This window comes from Chiloscyllium punctatum, chromosome 48, assembly GCF_047496795.1.
Source record: "Chiloscyllium punctatum isolate Juve2018m chromosome 48, sChiPun1.3, whole genome shotgun sequence".
NCBI classification, from domain to species: domain Eukaryota; kingdom Metazoa; phylum Chordata; class Chondrichthyes; order Orectolobiformes; family Hemiscylliidae; genus Chiloscyllium; species Chiloscyllium punctatum.
The window spans coordinates 30579001-30598162 of record NC_092786.1 but is presented as its reverse complement, the minus strand read 5'-3'; the positions used below and the strand labels follow the sequence as shown (position 1 = coordinate 30598162).

The window sequence follows — 19162 nt, the reverse complement described above, 5'->3', positions numbered from 1 at the left end:
CAGTGAGGTCCCTGGATTAAAAGTGTTTGATACAGATAATGTCGCTGTACATTTAGTTTAAAAGTATAGAGACAGCTTTCTGTTCAGTGAAAATGAACAGAGGAAGCTCATGTATCGCGTCCCACACTGACCTTGCTCTGGCGGAGTTTGTTGGGGGATGGTGTTGAGGGAGAAAGTGAGGAGTGCAGATTCTGGAGATCACAGTCAAAGTGTGTGGCCCTGGAAAAGCACAGCATCTGAGGAGCAGGAGAGTTGGTTTCGGGTATAAGCCCTTCATCAGGATTGTGGATTGGGAAAGGGGGATGAGAGATAAATCGGAGATTAGGAATGGGGGCAAGGGAGCTGGGATGGCGATAGGAAGGTGCATATGTGGGGTGCTGAGAGAATTTTACATTCATTCTAAAAGGGAAGATGGGGCAGCATGGTGGCACAGTGGTTAGCACTGCTGCCTCACAGCACCTGGGACATGGGTTTGATTCCAGTCTCGGGCAACTCTCTGTGTGGAGGTTAGGTTCACAAAGATGTGCAGGTTAGGTGGATGCGCCGTGGTAAATTACCGTTCTTGTTCAGGGATGTGTAGGTCGTTGCATTAGTCAGGGAACATGTAGAGTAACAGGGTAAGGGAATGGGTTTGGCTGGGTGACTCTTCAAAGCGTCAATGTGGTCTTGTTGGGCCAAATGGCCTGTTTCCACACTATAGGGATTCTATGATTCAACATAAATGTGTGTAAATCCCTACAGCCTGATCAGGTGTACCCTGGAACTCTGTGGGAAGCTTGGGGAGTGATGGCTGGGCCTCTTGCTGAGAAATTTGTATCATCAACATTTGCAGGTGAGGTACCAGAAGACTGGAGTTTGGTTAATGTGTTGTCACGATTTAGGAAAGGTGGTAAGGAAAAGCCAGGGAACTCCAGACTAGTGAGTTTGGCATCAGTGGTGGGCAAGTTGTTGGAGGGATTCCTGAGGGACAGGATTTACATGTATTTGGTAAGCCAAAGACTGATTAGGGATAGTCAGCATAGCTTTGTGTGTGAGAGATCATTTCTCATAAAATTGATTAAATTTGTTTGAAGAAGTAACACAGAGGATTGATGAGAGCAGCGTGGGGGACGTGATCTGTATGGACTTCAGCAAGGCATTCAACAAAGTTCCTCATGGGTGACTGGTTAGCAAGGTTAGATCTCATGGAATACAGGGATGTGGGTACAGAACTGGCTGGAAGGTAGAAGACATGGGGTAGTAGTAGAGGATTGCTTTTGAGAGTGGAGGGCTGTGAGCAGTGGTGTGCCATAAGGATCGGTGTTTTTTTGTCATTTGTATAAATGATTTGGATGTGAACATACAAGGTATTGTTAGTAAGTTTGCAGATGAAACCTAACTTGGAGATGAAGTGGACAGTGAAGGAGGTTACCATGATTCCATATGATTGGACCATGTCGATTTCACCAGTTTCCTCATTTCCTCTCCTCCCAGCCCCACCCCATCCCATTTATCACTGAGGCATCTTGAGGGCATCCCCTCATTCCTGATGAAGAGCTTGTGCTTGAAGCGTCGTCTCTCTTGTTCCTCAGATGCTGCCTGACCGGCTGTGCTTTTCCAGCACCACACTTTCCGACTCTGATCTCCAGCAACTGCAGTCCTCACTTTGTCCCACCTGGGCACAAGCACCGTGAAATTGCAAATGGAGTTCAATGTAGATCTGTATGAGGTGTTACAGTTTGGGAAGTCACATCAAGGTAGGAGTTTCATGATGAATGGTTGGACCATCGAGAGTGTAGTGGAACAGAGGGACCTTGGAGTTCAGGTGAATGGTTCTCTGAAAGTGCAGTCACAGGTAGACAGGCAGTGAAGGTGGCTTTTGGCAGACTGGCCTTCATCAGTCAGGGCCTTGAGTAGAGATGTTGGGAAGTTATGTTGCAGTTATACAGAATTGTGACGAGGCTTGCACTTGGAGTATTGTGTTCAGTTGTGGTCACCTTGCTCTCGGAAAGATGTTATTAAACAGGACAGAGTGCAGAAGGAATTTACAATGATGTTGCCAGGACTCTGGGTCTGAGTTGGAGGGAGAGATTGCACAAGCTCGGACTTGTTTCTGCGGGGGAGGCGGTGAATTCTTATGGGAGTGTATCAGATCATGAAAGGCATGGATGTGGTGAAAGTACTCAGACTTTTTCCCAGTATGGAGGAGTCAAGGACTAGAGAACATTCGTTTAAGGTTAGAGGGGAAAAGAATGAAAGGGAAACGGAGGGGCAATGATTTCACGTAGTTTGGGGGGTACGCATATGGAATAAGAAGCCAGCAGAAGTGTTTGAGGCAGGTACGTAAACAACGTTCAAAAATGCATTCAGAGAAAAACATGGAGAGGAAAGGATTAGAAGGCTGTGGGCCCAGTACATGGAAATGGGGTTAGTGTGGATGGACATTGTGGTCAGCCCAGACCAGTTTGGGCTAAAGGGCCTCTGTGTGCTGTAGGAGTCTGAATTGAAAAATTGCCAAGAGGAGGCGGCTCCACAAATTTCCCTCCACTCAATAATGGGGCAACCAATACAAAGGATAAGGCTGAAGCATTTACAACAACCTGCAGCCAGAAAGATCCATAGGGACAATCCATTGTAGTCCCCAGCATCACCGATGCCCGTCTTCAGTCAGTACTATTGACTACAAGTGAAATAGAGAAACAGCTGCAGACATTGGATAATGTGAAGCCAATGCACTCTAACGAATACTGTGGGAATAAAGTGAAAGAGCTGTGATCCTGAACAGGCCGTGTCCCTGTCTATTCTGTTCCAGTACAGCTACAACTGCAGCATCTACCTGGAAATGGAGATAATTGCCCAGTAGTGTCCTGTTGCTAAAAACTGGGATAAATCCAACCTTGCCAATTCCTCCCTCACCAATCCACTCTCAATCACAAGTGAAGTCATGGAAGGTTTTGTCAACAGTGTTATCAAGGCACATGTCCTCCACACTAACCTGTTCACTGATGCTCAGTCTGTGTTCCAGCAGGATTGCTCAGCTCCTGATCTCAGTACAGCTTGGTCCAAGTATGACTAAAAGATCTGAACTTAAAGAGGGGAAGTGAGGATGACTGCTTTAAGTTATAGGAGACTCTATAGTTAGATGTACAGACAGGCGGTTCTGTAGACATGGGTGAGACTCTCAGATGGTTTGTTGCGTCCTGGGTCCGAGATGTCTCGGACTGTGCCTTCAGAATCCTTAAGGGGGAGGGTGTGCAGCCAGAAGTCGTGGTGCACATTCGCACCAATGACACAGGGAGGAAGAGGGGTGGGGAGGAGCTCAGGGAGTTAGGCTGGAAGCTAAAAGCTAGGACGGACAGAGTCGTCATCTCTGGGTTGTTGCCGGTGCCACGTGACAGTGAGGCAAGGAATAGGGAGGGAGTGCAGTTGAACACATGGCTGCAAGGATGGTGTAGGAGGGAGGGCTTCAGGTATTTGGTCAGTTGGACTGCATTCTGGGGAAGGTGGGACCTGTACAAGCAGGATGGGTTGTACCTGAACCAGAAGGGCACCAATATCCTGGGAGGTAGGTTTGCTAGCACTCTTCGGGAGGGTTTAAACTAATTTGGCAGGTGGATGGGATCCGGACTTGTAGTACAGCAGGTAGGTTAGCTGTTTTTCAGGATGTCCAAGAATGTAGGGAGGCTGTGGAGAAGGTAGCATTGACTGGGAATACTTGCGGACACAGATGGGTTCAAGTGTGTATACTTCAATGCAAGGAGTATCAGAAATAAGGTGGGTGAACCTAAGGCGTGGATCGGTACTTGGGACTACGACGTTGTGGCCATCACAGAAATGTGGACAGAAGAGGGACAGGAATGATTGTTGGAGGTTCCTGTTTACAGATGTTTCAGTAAGATTAGGGAGGCTGGTAAAAAAGGAGGGGTGATGGTGTTGCTAATTAGAAATGGTATAACAGCGGCAGAAAGGCAGTTTGAGGGGGATCTGCCTTTAGAGGTAGTATGGGCTGAAGTCAGAAATAGGAAAGGAGCAGTCACCTTGTTGGGTGTTTACTATAGGCCCCCCAATAGCAGCAGAGATGTGGAGAAACAGATTGGGAAACAGATTTTGGAAAGGTGCAGAAGCCACAGGGTAGTCGTCATGGGCGATTTCAACTTCCCAAATATTGATTGGAATCTCTTTAGATCAAGTAGATTGGACGGGGCGGTGTTTGTGCAGTGTGTCCAGGAAGCTTTTCTAACTCAGTTTGTAGATTGTCCGACCAGAGGGGAGGCCATATTGGATTTGGTGCTTGGTAATGAACCGGGACAAGTGATGGGCTTGTTAGTGGGTGAACATTTTGGTGATGGTGACCACAATTCTGTGACATTCACCTTGGTTATGGAGAGAGATAGGTGCGTGCAACAGGGTAGGTTTTACAATGGGGCGGTGGGGTAGGGAGGGGAGAAAGGGTAAATACGATGCTGCAAGACAAAATCTGAGGAGCATAAGCTGTCAGGAAAGGATGTTGATGAAATGTGGAACTTTTTCAAGGAACAGATGCGACGTGTCCTTGATATGTATGTACCTGTCAGGCAGGAAAAAGATGGTCATGTGAGGGAACCTTGGTTGACGAGGGAGGTTGAATGTCTTGTAAAAAGGAAGAAGGAGGCTTACATAATGCTGAGGAAACAAGGTTCAGATAGAGCGTTGGAGGGATACAGGATAGCCAGGAGGGAGCTGAAGAAAGGGATTAGGAGAGCTAAGAGAGGGCATGAAAAATCTTTGGCGGGTAGGATCAAGGATAACCAAGGCCTTTTATGCGTATGTGAGAAACTTGAGAATGACGAGAACGAGGGTGGGTCTGATCAAGGACAGTAGTGGGAGACTGTATTGAGTCGGGAGAGATAGGAGAGGTCATGAATGAGTACTTTTCTTCAGTATTTACAAATGAGGGGGACAACCGTATTGTTGAAGAAGAGTGTATGAAACACACTGGTAAGCTCACGGAGATACTTGTAGGAAGGAAGATGTGTTGGGCATTTTGAAAAAGTTGAGGATAGACAAGTCCCCTGGGCCACACGGGATATATCCTAGAATTATGTGGGAAGCGAGAGGGGAAATTGCAGAGCCGTTAGCAATGATCTTTTCGTCTTCACCGTCAACGGGGGTGGTAGCAGGGGACTGGAGAGTGGCGAATGTTGTGCCTCTGTTCAAAAAAGGGAATAGGGATAACCCCAGGGTTTACAGGCCAGTTAGTCTTACTTCAGTGGTAGGCAAAGTAATGGAAAGGGTACTGAGGGATAGGATTTGAGTATCTGGAAAGACACTGCTTGATTAGGGACAGCCAGCACAGATTTGAGGGGTAGGTCTTGCCTTACAAGTCTTATTGAATTCTTTGAGGTGACCAAGCATGTGGATGAGTAGAGCAGTGGATGTAGCGTACATGGATTTTAGAAAGGCATTTGATAAGGTTCCCCATGGTAGGCTAATGCGGAAAGTCAGGAGGCATGGGATAGTGGGAAATTTGGCCAGTTGGATAGAGAACTGGCTAGAGTGGTGGTAGATGGTAAATATTCAGCCTGGAGCCCAGTTACAAGTGGAGTTCCACAGGGATCAGTTCTGGATCCTCTGCTGTTTTGTAGTGTTTATTAATGACTTGGAAGGGGGAGTTGAAGGATAGATCAGTAAATTTGCGGACGGTACAAAGATTGGTGGAGTTGTGGATAGTGAGGAGGGCTGTTGTCGGCTGCAAAGGGACTTAGGTATGATGCAGAGCTGGGCTGAGGAGTGGCAGATGGAGTTCAACCCTGTCAAGTGTGAGGTTGTCCATTTTGGAAGGACAAATAAGAATGCGGAATACAGGGTTAACGGTAGGGTTCTTAGTAAGGTGGAGGAGCAGAGGGATCTTGGGGTCTATGTTCATAGCTCTTTGAAAGTTTCCACTCAGGTGGATAGAACTTGTAAGGCGGCCTATGGTGTATTAGCGTTCATTAGCAGAGGGATTGAATTCAAGAGTCGTGAGGTGATGTTGCAGCTCTATACGACCTTGGTTAGGCCACATTTGGAGTACTGTGTGCAGTTCTGGTCGCCTCATTTTAGGAAAGATGTGGAAGTTTTGGAGAGGGTGCAGAGGAATGTTACCAGGATGTTGCCTGGAATGGAGAGTAGGTCATACGAGGATAGATTGAGAGTGCTAGGCCTTTTCTCATTGGAACGGCGAAGGATGAGGGGTGACTTGATAGAGGTTTATAAGATGATCAGAGGAATAGATAGAGTAGACAGTCAGACTATTTCCCCAGGTACAACAGAGTGTTACAAGGGGACATAAATTTAAGGTGAAGGGTGGAAGGTATGGGGGGGAAGATGTCAGAGGTAGGTTCTTTACCCAGTGAGTAGTGGAGGCATGGAATGTGCTGCCGGTGGGAGTGGCAGAGTCAGAATCATTGGTAACCTTTAAGCGGCAACTGGATAGGTACATTGACAGGTGCTTAAGCTAGAACAAATGTTCAGCACAACAGCGTGGGCCGAAGGGCCTGTTCTGTTCTGTATTGTTCAACTTTCTATGTTCTAAGACCAAGGCAGAATTTTATTGAGCAATTTACCAAGGGGTCAGAGGAAAATTGGGCTCAATGGTATTAGAAAACCTCTTTGCTGGTTGGTGTCATGACCAGCACAAAGAAAGATAGTTCTAGTTATCAATGTTCAATCACCACATTCCCAGGACATCTCTGCCAGAGTTCCTCAAGGTACTCTCTTAGACACAACTGTGTGAACTGCTCCATCAAAGACCTTCCCTCCATCAGAATGTCAGAAGTGGGGATGTTTGCTCATGATTGCCCAGTGTTCAGCCCCACTGACAACGTCACAGATACTGAAACAGTCCCTGTTCAAATGCAGCAAGACTTGAACAACATTCCCATTCAGAACACACAACTGTCAGGGCAATGACTGTTTGCAACAAGGGGAAATCTCACTATCACATCATGACAGTCTCCATGACATTCCCGTTGCTCAATCCCTCACTTTTAACATCCTGTGGCTTTTCTGTCTCGGCTGGGATTTGTTGCCTGTCCCTAATTGCCCTTGATTTGATTGGTTTGCCTAGCTATTTCAGAATCTGTGACATTGCTGTGGGTGTGGAGTCACATTTAGGCCAGACCAGGTCAAGATGGTAGATTTCCTTCCCGAATGGGAATTGTGAATGAGATGGGATTTTCTCAAAGATTAGTTTGAGTCACAATTACCAAGATTAGATATTTTCCAAAAAGAGAACACAAAAATCCATCAGCGACAACAATAAAGATTTGAGCCCCCAGCCTCAGATGTTTACCTGACTCACTGAATTCCTGTCTCAGTAACATACCATTATGCCACTTGTTCCACCCACCTGTAGACAGAAGCCTGAACGTCAGACAGATAGCTCAGTGATAGGCATTATTGTCAAGGAATCAGGAGGTTAATTCACATAGAATCCCGGCAGTGCAGAAACAGGCCATTCCAGTCCCACAAGTCCACATTCACCTCTGAAAATTAAGCCATCCAGACCCACCCCCCTTACTCTACATTTACCCCTGACTAGTGTATCTAACCTACACACTCTTATACAATAGGCAATTTTGCACAGCCAGTTCACCTAAACTGCACATCCTTAGATTGTGGGAGAAAACCCACAGAGACAGGGAGAACTCTACACAACCGCCCAAGTCACCCAAGGCTGGAATCAAAACCATCACTAACCATTGTGCCACCATGCTGCCAGAGAGAATGTGGGAAGAAATCTTAGAGGCAGTGGAAACCCAGTTCATATTTTATGTTGATTGTGACTCTTGAAACGTTAGCAGTGTCTGTCCACAGGTACTGCTTGACCACCTGAGTTTTCCCAGCATTGTGTGGTTTTAGATTTCCAGCCTGGGCAGTATTTTGCTTTTAGTCTTGAGTGTAGGTTCCTTCCAAAGTCTTCAGCATGTGCCAATGCTATGGTTTTAAGAATTATATTTTGTCCGGGTTGGTTGGAGAGAGTCTTTGAGGCAAAGGCAGGGAGCTACCTGTGGAAAACCAGTAAACACCTTTCAGCAGTTGCTGCTTAGGCCTTGAAGTGGCAACTATTTTCTCCACCCCCCCCCCCAGTCACAAAATCCAGGGTGGGGTGGGTGGGGGGTGGGAAAGATACTGTAAGGTATAGGGTTCAAATTGTGCAGAATAAGGGAACAGGTGTTGCTTCTGCAAAAGCTTACATTATAAAATTAGGCTGCACATGCAAATACTAAACAGTGAGAAGCGAAAACAGATAGAATCATCTCTGACTAATAGGGCAGAGCGACCGTGTAGCAGGATGTGCCAGTAACAGGAGAATAGTGTGCCAGTCTCAGGAGGGATGTGGCCAACGGATGGAATTTAGTTTGGCAGGATGAACGCACAAAGACAGTAAACTATGTCAGGATAGTCACATATAAGGAACGAGATAAATAAGAGTAAGAGGGGACAGGGTTCGAGTAATGGGAGAAGTAAACAGAGGCGGAGAGAAACTAGACAAAGGTGGAGTGAAGCTAGAGCTTGTGATAGGCTACGCGCTACAGTAAAAGTAACCAATGGGTTGAAAGGGGAGGACCGAGAGACGCAGCTGAACAGCATAAATCAGAATGTAACCCCCAGATCGGGGTGCTTACTCATTAGGCACCCGTTCTTGCAAGTACGTATCAATAAAATTTGCTGCTTCAGAATTTGACTCTGATTGAAATTTATTAATTTGTGATTTGTGTTTCTCACAATTTGGGGGCTCGTGTCCAGGATATCCATCATCACCAGCAGGGTGGGCACCGTCGACGGCTGGGAAGACACGTCCCGTTCCTTTTAGAACGGTCCCGTGTTCCTCGGCGGTGGGTTGCCCCTTCTGGTTGACTGATAGACTCTCATCGGATCTCAATCTGAACCAGGTGAAAGTGAGTAGGCACAGGGAGCCAGGCAACTCCGTGCATGGACCAAGGTAGGGCAATTGACTTTTAAGTACTGCCTTGGTGGCTGGGATTGAGTTCTAGTAGTTAATAAGTGTCTAAAGAAAGAACTCAATATGGGCTGTGCCGAGGGTAAAGTATAAGCCTCCGAAAAATAAATGGAAATGGAGGCGGGGTCCCTGACAACACACCTCCAGAAAGTCCGTTGGGCAGGCTGTTGTGGAATTGGAAAAATAATACTTGCACAAGGGGAAGAGATAGCAAAAAGATGATTAAATATTGTTGCTTTGTATGAACTAAGGAATCCATTCTTTGTCCTGCCGTCTACTGGCCAAAGTATGGGTTGGATGAAGACTATGTTTGTAAATATTTGAATTTATATCTCAACAGAAAACAGCCTTTCAGTCAGGAGGGATCAGATTATGCTTAGTGTTGGAAGGGCTAGTAGCTGAAGGGCCACTGAGGGTACACTTTGTAACTAAATCATGGCTAGACATCAAAAAATAAACTCTGAAAATAGATGGGTGGAGTGAGAAATCACTTGAATTGTTAAGAGATGCACAGAAAGTGTTTGTAAAGAGAGAGGATGAGAAGAAAAAGCAGAAGGCAAAAATGATTGTAGCCACAGTTGACGAAGTGGTCAAGAAAAGAATCGAATCAGTGACGAGCAACCGGAGTGGAGGTGGCAGCACGTAGAACATAGAGGAAGGAGTAGAGGATGAGGACGACCTTCCGTAGGGTCCAGTCAACAGGGACAAGGTCAGAGGTGGAGACCACAACAAGCAGGGTGTTACATCCAGAAAAAAAAATTCAAAAGACAGAGGGGTGGAGCGAGAAGCCTCTCGAGTTATTGTTGCGGGAAGCTCAGAAAGTGTCTGTGAGATACGGTGTCTGTGTCTGTGTGTGTGTGTGTGAGAGAGAGAGAAAAGAGCTGTACAGCTAATAGAAAGTTTAACTCTTTGTGATTCGGTTTAAATGCACATTTGTTTGTTGGTGATTGAATGTTTGTGCTTTGTTCCCTGGAGCTTGAGATCCGGGACTCTTTTGAATCTGATTTCTATTATGGAAATTTAACATGATTTCTTTTAAGGTTAAGGATTTTACAGTGATTATGAAATAAAATGTTAACTCCTGTTCTTTTTACAGGTCATGATTGCCTTACTATCAGTTTCTAACTAATCTCTTTTATCCTTACATAAAAGGGATTTCAAATCAGCTTAATACGGAGGGAAACAACGTGATCACCTTTTTTTGTGTGTCAGACTCATTTCTTTTCACTTAATTTTAAGCCATAGCTTTATTCAGAAAGTTCTGTCCCTCATCGACAGTTGTAGTTTCAGTTCAACATTAGATTGTAATAAATCAATCCTTTGGTTAATATCTGTGACCTTGGATTCGGCCATTACTCATGCATTATAAGTTTGTTTTAAACTTGAATAGACAAATCCTTTTAAGACAGCTCTGGTTATTTCACGACCTTTGGCATTGTAATTGAGCAATGACTGGTCAGGACTACTTAAGAAACCTAATTTTGTATTTAAATTAAGGGACTAAAACCGGGTAATAATAGTGGATTTCAAAGTTCGGAACTGTATGCATTTTGCACTTTAAATATTAAATACTGAATAAATGAATTTATAATATATAAATATATATTTACAAGTAAGATTCCAAAATGTATAGTTAGGAACAGGCTTTAAAGTTAGACAAGCATAAATTGATAAATTGGTATTTGAAGCTATAGGGAGCAAGAAATATTGCAATATTTCTTAAAACAAAAATAAAGGTTTAAACAAAACATTGGGTGATGAAGAATGGTCATTAGGTGGCCCGAAAGCTGTTCAATTGGTTAAATCGGCTCAGCAATTGATCTGGCAACGTATCATGGGGAGTGGGAACGAAATTGGACGATGGCGACAGTTTTGTGCTGAGAGGCACGAAGAATCAGTTTTGAGCTCATGACAAGATACTGCCACCAAATTGGGGATTGAATTAACTGCAAATGGTGCGATGGAATCTGTTGAGGTTTTTAAAAATGAATGCTCTCGAGCAAAACAATTACAGAAACAGAACGAGAAGTCACAAGTGACTGGTAAACAAACAGAACTGCGCAATTACAGTTTCTACAATGTTTTAGCCACTTGTTGCGTTTCCACCCTGAATTACAGATAATGATTATTTTATTTATATTATATATAATTAATAATTAATATTTATAATGTATCAATTGTATTAGCCTGAATCAATATTAATTGACAGGATTCCTTCACACTCTCTCAGTGACCGGTCATATTGATTCAAAGCTAATTTAAAACATGACAGCATTAATTCATTGTTAATTAAAGAATGGAAAGTTACATTACTGGCCAGAGCGTGTGCAGGCAGTGGCAGCAACAACCTTATTGGTAGAGGAGAGTCGGAAACTTACTTTTGGGGGAGCCTTAAAAGTCAGCACCCCACATCAGGTACAGACCATATTAAATCAGAAAGCGGGGCGGTGCCTTACGGACTCGAGAATTCTAAAATATGAAGCAATTTTAATAGAGAGGGATGACCTTATATTGATCACAGACACTTGTCTGAATCCAGCTACCTTTCTCTGGAAAGGGGAGGATGACGCTCCCTCAGACCCACAACATGACTGCCTCGACATTATAGAATATCAGACTAAAGTAAGAATGAACCTTAGTGATATCCCTCTACGTGCAGGGGCCAGGCTGTTCATTGATAGGTCCTCCAGAGTGATTGAAGGTAAAAGACACAATGGATATGCAGTAGTGGATGGAATAGAGGGGAGTGTTATTGAGGCTAGTTGACTACCCAATGATTGGCCGGCACAGACTTGCAAACTTTATGCACTAGGAAGGGTCCTTAAGACCTTGGAAGGCAAAGAAGGAACTGTCTCCACAAATTCTAAGTATGCCTTCGGGGTGGCACACACATTTGGGAAGATGTGGCAGGAGAGGGGACTGATAAACAGTAGGGTAAAGAACTAGCTCGAGGAATTGGTAAAGCAAGTATTGGAATCCCTTTAATTGCCAAAGGAAATAGCAATGGTCCACATAAATGGACAGCAGCAGGGAAATGATCCCATAGCAAAGGGAAATAGATTGGTGGATGAAGTCGCTAAGGAGGCAGCTGTGAACCCTCAACCCGCTACAATATAGACTTTGGTACCGATGGTGCAGGACCCTGGAGGGGAAAGACCGATATTTAGCGCTAAGGAAAAGAGAGAGTTAGAAGAGCTGGGAGCTACACAGACAGTAGAAGGGCGCTGGATGCTACCCGATGGCCGGGGGATGCTAAATACAATGAGGATGTAAGAAATTATGGCTGACTTACACCAGGGAGTGCAAGCAATGTATGATTTGGTCTTAAGGAAATATGGATGCAAAGGGATCTATACGATAGCCAAACAGATATGTGAGGGCTGTATAACATGCAAGAAAGTCAACAAGAAGTTATTGAGGAAACAAGTCCCAGGAGGGAGAGAACCTGGGCTCTGAGCATTTCAGAGCATTCAAGTAGATTATACCGAATTACCCCGAGTAGAAAGACTAAGGTATATCCTGGTAGTGGTTGATCACCGATCTGGATGGGTGGAGGCGTACCCTTTAGCCACTGCCACTGCAAGTGGGGAGTCCAAGATAATACTTGAACACATAATTCCTAGAGACAGGATAATGGAATGCATAGATTCAGATTAGGGAATTCATTTTACTTCCAGGGTACTCCAGGGAGTAATGAAGGGTTATGTATCTTCTGGGAGTTCCACACCCCTTGGCACCCACCTTCATCAGGTAAGGTGGAGAGAATGAACCAGACACTCAAGAAGTAGTTATCGAAATTAGTAGTAGAAACCAGAATCTCTTGGACTAAGTGTTTACCAATAGCCCTTTTGCGAGTGCGGACAGCCCCAAGGAAAGATATGGGGCTGTCCCCTTATGGGATATTGCTTGGCCTGTCCTATCTGGGAACGAAAGCGGAACTGCCAACCCTGGAGACTAAACATCTGTCCTTTAAAAACAGTTGGAGTTGCAGGAGACAATGCCTTGAGAGTTTGCCTTTCATTAAGGGGGTATTTATGTGAACTGACTGTTGGACCAGGCAGAGAGGGAGGACTGCAGATGTGGAGATCAGTCAAAATGTGGTGCTGGAAGAGCACAGCTGGTCAGGCAGCATCTGAGGAACAGGAGAGTCAACATTCCAAGCATAAGCTTGGCATCAGGAATGTGGTAGGGGTATCCAAGGGCAAGGGCTTGGACCAGGGTGAAAAGTAGCTTGGAATACAGAAGTTGGAGGGGTGGTGTTTCTGATACATCCAAGGTGGTCTAATCTGCACACTGGAAGCAGCAAATATCTGCCAAAACCCAATTAATCATGTAGGAAACTCAGTGCATGGATTGGAGAGGCTAAACCTAGAGATTGTACCCAGGAATAGTTTAAATTATGGAAGGATGCAGAAACAAAACCAGCTCCTGACAGAAGGCACCATGAATCACTGCTTTATTGACTATTCCAATCACCAGTTGATGGGTTTTTTCTTGTATCTCCTGCACAGGAACAAGGCCAGCAATGAAGCAGAGATCAGACAGACAGCTGTCACAGACAGGACCACCATCACAACCAGCTCTGACTCCACACCTACAAAACAAGGAGAAACCAATGGTTACTGAGGAAAAACAGGGACAGAAAGGGAAACTAGCAGGCAGCCAACTCACCGCTTGGAGACCTCTCCTGCATCCTTCCATCACCCTCAGTCAGGGACTGAGTTGCCAGGTTGGTCAGCGCAGTATCCGGAATGATCAGGGGGCCAAGTGAGGCCTCTCCTTCCCACTTCAATCCAGCTTCACAATCTACAAGATCAACATCCCAGTCAGGGAGGGGGAGTGGGAGTGACGAGAGAGCCCCAACATCTCGAGGGTCAACATCCTACCAGCTTCAGAGCCAAGGCCTCTCCTTCCTCTGGAGGGAGACAGGATCTCCCTTGTGCTCCCACAATTCCCCACAGGCACAAATGTCCTCCAATGGGGTCCAGCTAAACAGAAACAGCCCATCAACCACATGGTGCATCATCTCTCCCAACAACAACATCCCTGAGGGACAGGGAGAGGGAACTTACATATTCTGCAGCTTCTGGAAAGTACAAGCTTTCAAAGTCTGAGAAGATTTGTAGCTCGGGTACTCGTTGTGGTTCTGTTTGCCAAGCTGGGAATTTGTGTTGCAGACATTTCGTCCCCTGTCTAGGTGACATCCGCAGTGCTAGGGAGCCTCCTGTGAAGCGCTTCTGTGATCTTCCTCCAGCATTTGTCGTGGTTTGAATCTGCCGCTTCCAGTTGTCAGTTCCAGCTGTCCGCTGCAGTGGTCGGTATATTGGGTCCAGGTCAATGTGTTTGTTGATTGAATCTGTGGATGAGCACAGGTTGACCTGGACCCAATATACCGACCACTGCAGCGGACAGCTGGAACTGACAACTGGAAGCGGCAGATTCAAACCACTACAAATGCTGGAGGAAGATCACAGGAGGCTCCCTAGCACTGAGGATGTCACCTAGACAGGGGACGAAACGTTTGCAACACAAATTCCCAGCTTGGCAAACAGAACCACAACAGGACAAAGTTTGTTCCTGGAATCTCCCTGACCACTGCAACAACTCTCAGGTGACAGGTGATGAACATCTGAGGGACAGTCAGGGACACAGTCACAAATGTCAGTGTTTAGTGTCTCCCTCCCCATTGTGGAGGAGCACATCAGCAGTTTCCTCTTACCAAGGATCGCTCATCGCCATAGAAACGGAAGGCGTCCAGATCAAACCGAAGCTTGTCCGGCTCACACCCGTCTCTTGGCAACACAAACCGAGGCCCACCCTCACCTGAGGAGACTGACAGTGAGACCCATGGAAGTGTTTGATGCAGGCAACGTGGAAGAAGCTTTATTCTGTACCTAAACATGTTATGTCCCTGTCTGGGGAGTGTTTGATCAGGACAATGCAGGGAGAGTTCAACTTTCTGTTTATTTTTAGTTCACAGAGTAGAGGTAGTTTTACTCTGTATTTCACCATGTGCTGTCTGTGTCCTGGGAGCCTTTGACGGGGACAGCTTTCCTTCCAGTTTTCAAGAGGGGAAGTTTTGGTTTCAGTTGCAGAGAATAGAATCTTTTACTCTCTTTCTAACTCAGTGATGCCCCTGAATTGAAAGTGTTTGATGGAGACAGTGTAGCTGTACAATTAGTTTAAAAGTGTAGAGACCGCTTTCTGTTCAGTGACAATGAGCTGAGGAGGCTCATGTATCGAGTCCCACACTGACCTTGCTCTGGTGGAGTTTCATGAGGATGGTGTTGTGGAAGAAAGTGAGGAGTGCAGATGCTGGAGACCAGAGTTCGGAACGTGTGGCAGTGGAAATGCACAACAGGTCATGCAGCATCCGAGGAGTATGAGAGGCCACTTTTCCAGTAGGAGCTGTTCATCAGGATTGTGGATCGGGAAAGGGGGCTGAGAGAAAAACAGGAGGTTAGGGGTGGGGGCAAGTTAGCTGGGATGGCGATAGGTAGATGCAGGTGTGGGGTTTTGAGGGAACTGAAATTTCATTTTGAAAGGGAAGATGTACTGGCACGTTGGCATAGTGGTTAGCACTGCTGCCTCACAGCGACAGGGACATGGGTTCGATTCCAGTCTCGGGTGACTCTTTGTGTGGACATTGCACATTCTCCCCGTGTCTGTGTGGGATTACTCTGGGTTTTCCAGTCTCCTCCCACTGTTCAAAGATGTGCAGGTTCAGTGGGCTGGCAATGGGAATTTACCCACAGTGTTCTAGGATGTGTAGGTTAGGTTCATCATTCAATGTAGAGTAACAGGGTAGGGGAATGGGTCTGGGTGGGTTACCGTTCAGCGGGTCAGTGTGGACCTTTTGGGCCCAAATGGCCGGTTTCCACACTGCAGGGATTCTATGATTCAACATAAAAGTGGAAACATCCATCGGACCTGATCAGGTGTGCCCGAGAACCCTGTGGGAAGCTCCGTAAGTGATTGCTGGGCCCTTGCAGAGATATTGTGTATCATCGACAGTCACAGGTGAGGTGCTGGAAGACTGGGGTTTGGCGAATGTGTTGCTACTGTTTAAGAAAGGTGGTAAGGAAAAGCCAGGGAACTATAGACTGGTGAACCTGACATCGGTGGAGGGTACTTTGTTGAAGAGAATCCAGAGTCTGAGAATTTACATGAATTTGGTAAGCCAAAGACTGATTAGGGATTGTCAACATGGCTTTGTGCATTAGAAATCATGTCTCATGAACTTGATTGGGTTTTTTGAAGAAGTAACAAAGAGGATTGATGAGGGCAGAGCAGTGGACGTGATCTATATGAACTTCATTAAGGCGTTCAACAAGGTTCCTCATGGGGGCCTGGTTAGCAAGGTTAGATCTCATGTATTACAGGGATACAGAACTTGCTGGAAGGTAGAAGACACAGGGTAGTGGTGAAGGATTGCTTTTCACAGTGGAGGCCTGTGACCAGTGGTGTGCCATTGGGATCGGTGCTGCGTCCACTGCTTTTTGGTCATTTGTTTAAATGACTTGGATGTGGACATACAAGGTATTGTTAGTAAGTTTGCACATGACACCAAAATTGGAGGTGTAGTGGACAGTGAAGGAGGTTACCATGATCCCATGAGATTGGACCATGTTGATTTCACCAGTTTCCTTATTTCCTCTCCGCCCAGCCCCATCCACGTCCCATTTATCTCTCAGCCCCCTTGGGGGATCCCTCTCGTTCCTGATGAAGAGCTTGTATTTGAAATGTTATCTCTCTTGTTCCTCAGATGCTGCCTGACCCGGCTGTGTTTTTAGGGCATCACACTTTCCAACTCTGATCTCCAGCATCCGCAGTCCTCACTGCCTCCCAACTGGGCACGAGCACAGAGATATCACAAATGTAGATCAGTATGATGCGACTTCACATCAAGGTAGGAGTTTCATGATTAATGGTCCGGCCTTAAGGAGTGTAGTGGAACAGAGGGACCTTGGAGTTCAGGTGGATGGTTCTCTGAACATGGAGTTACAGGTAAACAGGGCAGTGAAGGCAGCTTTTGACACACTGTCCTTCATCAGTCACGGAATTGAGTAGAGATGTTGGGAGGTTATGTTGCTGAGACTGTATGTGGAGTATTGTATTCAGTTTTGGTCACCTTGTTCCAGGAAGGGTGCTATTAAATGGGATAGAATGCAGAAGAAATTTACAAGGTTACTGCCAGGACTCAGGGTCTTGGGGGATGGGGTTCTTATGGAAATGTATAAGATCATGAGAGGCATGGATGAGGTGAATGTACTCAGTTGTTTTCCCAGGGTTGGGAAATCAGGGACGAGAGGGCACCAGGTTAAGGTTTGAGGGTAAACAAAAAAAAGATAAGGCTGAAGCATTTGCAACAACCTGCAGCCAGAAAGCTGCAAAGGGACAATCCATTGTAGTCCCCTGCATCACCGATGCCTTTCTTCATTCAGTACAATTGACTCCACGTGACAATGAGAAACAGCTGCAGAGATTGGATACTGTGAAGCCAATGCACCCTGACTAACATTGTGGGAATAAGGTGAAAGAGCTGTGATCCTGAACGTGTCGTGTCCCTATCCATTCTGTTCCAGTACAGCTACAAATCCAGCATCGACCTGGAAATGGAGTAAATTGCCCAGTAGTGTCCTGTTGAGAAAAGGTGGGACAAATCCAATCTTGCCAATTACTCCCCCACCAATCCATTCTCAATCACAAGCAAACTGTTATCAAGGCACAAGTCCTCCACCCTAGCCTGGTCACTGATGCTCAGTCTGTGTTCTGTCAGGGTTACTCAGCTCCTGATCTCAGTACAGCTTGGTCCAAGTATGACTAAAAGAGCTGAACTTGAAGAGGGGAAGTGAGGATGACCGCTTTAAGACCAAGGCACAATTTGATTCAACAATTTCCCAAAGAACCCCAAGGAAAATTGGACTCAATGGGATTAGAAAATCCTCTTTGCTGGTTGGAGTCATGCCCAGCACAAAGAAAGATAGTTCTAGTTATCAATGTTCAATCACCACTTTCCCAGGACATCTCTGCCAGAGTTCCTCAAGGTACTCTCTGAGACACAACCATGTCAACTGCTCCAGCAAAGACCTTCCCTCCACCAGAATGTCAGAAGTGGGGATATTTGCTCATGATTGCCCAATGTTCAGCCCCATTGACAACGTCACACATACTGAAACAGTCCCTGTTCAAATGCAGCAAGACCTGAACAACATTCACATTCAGAACACACAACTGTCAGGCAATGACTGTCTGCAACAAGGGAAAATCTCACTATCACACCATGACAGTCTCCATGACATTCCCATTGCTCAATCCCTCACTATTAACATCCTGTGGCTTCTGTGTCTCGGCTGGGATTTGTTGCCTGTCCCTAATTGCCCTTGATTTGATCGGTTTGCTCAGCTATTTCAGAATCAGCGACATTGCTGTGGGTCTGGAGTCACGTTTAGGCCAGACCAGGTCAAGATGGTAGATTTCCTTCCCTAATGGGAATTATGAATGACATGGGATCTTAGAAAAGATTAGTCACAATTACCAAGAGTAGATATTTTCAAACACAAGATTGATTTTCATGTTTTATCAGCAACGACAATAAAATTTTAGCCCCCAGCCTCAGATAATTAACCCGACTCACTGAATTCCTGTCTCAGTAACACTACCGTTATGCCACTTGTTCCACCCACCTGTAGACAGAGGCCTGAGCCAAAGACAGATGGCTCAGTGATAGCCATTAGTGTCAAAGAATCCTGAGTTTAATTCACATTGAATCTCTACAGTGTGGAAACAGGCCATTCAGTCCCAACAAGGCCACACTGACCCTCTGAAAGGTCAGCCACCCAGACCTTTACCCTACATTGACCACTGACGACCCATCTAACCTCCACATCGCAAAAGAACTATGGTCAATTTAGCATAGCCACCTGTTTGGATTGTGGGAGGAAACCCACACAGACAGGGAGAACTCCATGTAGATGAATCGCCCAAGGATCGAACCTAGGTCCCTGGTACTGTGAAGGAGCAGTGCTAACTACTGTGGCACCATGCTGCCCAAGAGAGTGTAGGAAAAATCTTCGAGTCTCTGGAAAGACAGTTCATGGTTGATGATGGATGTGACTCTTGAAAGAGGAAGAGTGTCTGTCCACTGACGCAGCCAGACGACCTGAGTTTTCCCAGCATTCAGTGGTGTCAGATTTCCAG

At 45.8% G+C, this 19162-nt stretch overlaps 1 long non-coding RNA gene across 1 annotated transcript in view; it reads right to left on the bottom strand.

Annotated features, from left to right (window-relative positions):
• The window catches only part of LOC140469160 (uncharacterized), a 113539-nt gene that overhangs the window by 19046 nt on the left and 75331 nt on the right, over positions 1–19162 (bottom strand). The gene's annotated exons all lie outside the window — the stretch shown is intronic.